This window comes from Micropterus dolomieu, linkage group LG21 (genome assembly GCF_021292245.1).
Source record: "Micropterus dolomieu isolate WLL.071019.BEF.003 ecotype Adirondacks linkage group LG21, ASM2129224v1, whole genome shotgun sequence".
In the NCBI taxonomy this organism is placed as follows: domain Eukaryota; kingdom Metazoa; phylum Chordata; class Actinopteri; order Centrarchiformes; family Centrarchidae; genus Micropterus; species Micropterus dolomieu.
This window is the reverse complement of record NC_060170.1, coordinates 12,833,162-12,836,590: the sequence shown is the minus strand read 5'-3', so window position 1 is coordinate 12,836,590 and position 3,429 is coordinate 12,833,162. Positions and strand designations below refer to the sequence as shown.

The following is a 3,429-nucleotide window of genomic DNA, read 5'->3' as shown; positions in this document are numbered from 1 at the left end:
TGCGTGTCTGTAAACAACTATGTCTCTTCGTTCTGTCCAGTTAAATATGGTGTGCCTCAGGGGTCGGTCTTAGGACCCATTTTGTTTTCCTTGTATCTGCTTCCCCTTGGACATATTATCCATAAACATGGCATTTCTTTTCATATTTATGCTGATGACACACAAATATACTTGCCCATCAGATCCACAGACCCTGGAATGCTGAGTTCACTTAACAGCTGCCTTTGTGAAGTTAAAAAATGGATGTCAAATAATTTCCTCCAGCTGAACTCAGACAAAACAGAAATCCTGGTCATCGGGTCTCAGCAGATGGCATCTGCTGGTTCCCTAGTAAATCACATTGGTGAACCTTGGTGTTTGGTTTGATAGTAATTTAAATTTCGAGCAGCACACCACAAAGCTTGTTCAATCATGTTTTTATCAACTTAGAAATAGCAAAAATTCGATCTAGGTTAACTTTTAAGGACACCGAGACCATTTTACACGCCTTCATCTCATCACGCCTGGATTATTGCAACAGCCGACTCCAGACTGTCCAGAACTCAGCTGCCAGGCTTTTAACCAGAACAAAGAAATATGACCACATTACTCCTATTTTAGCTTCATTACACTGGCTCCCAGTATGTTTTAGAATTGACTTTAAAATTCTATTGATCACTTTTAAAGCTGTTCATGGTCTCTCGCCTTGTTATATTTCTGACCTTTTAGTCCCATACGCACCAGCACGTACCTTGAGATCCTCGGGCAGAGGTCTGTTGTCTGTTCCAGAGTCTCGACTGAAAACTAAAGGGGACAGAGCGTTTGCTGTCAGGGCCCGAGGCTCTGGAACAGCCTGCCCGAGGAAATCAGGTCGGCTGAGTCAGTGAACTCTTTTAAGTCCCTTCTTAAAACATACTTTTATAGGAGGGCTTTTCCCGATCTTATTTGACTTTATTTTATCCCTTTTATTTTATTTTACTAATTTTATATTAATTTTTCATGCTCTTATCTTGTTTTTTTTGTATTATTCTTTACACTTGTTAAAGCACATTGTAACTTGTTTTTGAAAAGTGCTCTACAAATAAGGATTATTATTATTATTATTATTATTATAGCCACTCTGAACTAAGGTCCAGAGTATCATCGTTTACAATGAGCGATAGAGGCCACAAAAGAAGGTCCCAAAGGACAGAACTACAGATTGACTTTGTCTGGAACAGTGAGTTCTGCACACATGGTGAAAGGTTCAAAATGCTTGAGAGTGCCAGGGTGTGTAGGAACGCCCGTCTTCTTATGGCTTCCAGAATAGGTGTTGTCACACCCTGATTGGCCCAGAGAAAATCACCCAGCTGATCGCAATCACTGCTGAGGAGTCATGCCACGTTTGAGACCAGTCAGTACCGGGAAATTTCCCAGTTGAAACTTCTGACCTCAAAGCATTTCAGGTGCATGGTGGTGCATGACGCCAAATGTAAACAATAAACATGGCTGACCGTGACAAACTTCTGTTTCTTTGGCAAGTTTATGCATAGTGAAACCCCCAGCATTGCACTGGTGTTAATTAAAAGGATGGCCATTTTATTAAAAACAAGTGATACTCGTTAACTGTGTATCAGTTGGTAATCCTCAAAAGTCGGCAAAAATTGTGGGCTATATTTCCAGATGTTTTCACATTTCTAGGCATTTTTTTCCTGAATAGCTTTTGGTTAGAGACGATGACTTTCAGAGATTGTTTACTGTAACCAGCTACCTAATAACTGACAACATATTTCTACATCAATTTACATGCAGAACAAGTTTTACTATTTGATACTAGTATGTATTATTTTAATGTAATACTTTACTATGCCTTTTAGTTTATGGTTTACCATTTATACCGTGTGCTTCCACGAAAGCTGCCATTGCTGTGTGACGTCATTCAGCTGCTACTCGAGAAGTCGGGTACAAATTATTATTATTATTATTAAGTTTACAAGTGTTCCATAGTACTTTTTCTCGTTGGAAGTCAGAAATTTCCCAGTTGCCTGGAACCCAGCACAAGTCCCCACACCCTGTGCAACAGGTACTCTGAATGATTCTCTAATCAAGAGCCAGAGTAAAGTTGATATTGAGCAAGACTAACAGGGGAAAAAAGAAATTAAAATACATACATACATACATACATAAGGACTGCTACACAAGGCTGATACGCATTTTTTATTGTGTAATCTTAGTAGTGTAGAAATATGGATGTTGTTCTTTAAAAAAACTAATGAAAAATTATTAATTTCTGCTTGGGTTTTATTGCCTTATTATTTTCCTTGTTCTGTTAATTGAATGTTGGGGTTCTCTATTTAGTTAATAGAATATCACTCTTATAACACACATTCACTCTTATAATTTTAACTGTTAGATGGGCGGCTTTCTTTTACGTCACCAAGAATGGGTTTTCTTCTTCAACTGGGTTGAAAGCCATTGATTATATTTTGCACTTTGTCATACACTCACCGGCCACTTTATAGTACACCTTGCGATTACTGGGTTGGACTCCCTTTTGCCTTCAGAACTGCCTCAATTCTTCGTGGCATACTTTCACAAGGTGTTGGAAACATTCCTCAGTGACTTTGGTCCATATTGACATTAGGGCTGAATGATTAATCTTTTACAAATGGAAATTGCGATTTGAAAGAACGCGATTAGCTAATCGTGAGGACAACGATTAAAATGTAGGTTAATTATACAGATCATGTGACTCGTTTTAAACACATTCATTCCGTTGTCAATCTTGTGTGACAGATCTGCTCGCCAATCACAAGCGCCATGTGCCTCCTGTAACGGTCCTACTCACTGATCAATCAGAGCGGGCACAGGGAGTGTACATTTAACAACAACAAACGAAACTAGGGGAAAACGTGCGGGATAATGGCGCCAGTCAAACAGACACAGGCAGTTTTGTCCGGCTTCAACTCACACTGAAGTGTTTTAGCAGCGGAGCGTTTAGACTACACGTTGTAGTCTACTTGTTGTTAATTTGTCATTTTGTGTGTTTTAACTACCGTTCCGTTATCTGTGGGCTTACATTTCCACATGGAGTATTAGTTTTGTGCTTCTAAAATGGTTAAGTAGGCTACGTAGTTGAATAGTTTTTTTTCTGTTTTAACTGTATTTATTGTTGCTGTACGATCTGCAAAGAGGGTTTTATTTTGAAAATCAACCGGATTCTCTGTTATGTTCTGTGTCCGACTTCCTGCCTGGTTCATCTGCTGTATGCTGCATAACGCGGCTTCCATCAAAAATAGACTGGCTGTTAATATTCCCAAATCGTTCAGCCCTAATTGACATGATAGGATCACGCAGTTGCTCCAGATTTGTTGGCTGCACATCTATAATACAGCTCCTGTTCCACCACATCCCAAAGGTGCTCCATTGGATTGAGATCTGGTGACTGTGCCATTGTAAAGTCAGTCAGTA

At 39.4% G+C, this 3,429-nt stretch overlaps 1 long non-coding RNA gene across 1 annotated transcript in view; it reads left to right on the top strand.

Annotated features, from left to right (window-relative positions):
* The window catches only part of LOC123960815, an 11,930-nt gene that overhangs the window by 318 nt on the left and 8,183 nt on the right, over nucleotides 1-3,429 (top strand). The window lies entirely within an intron of this gene.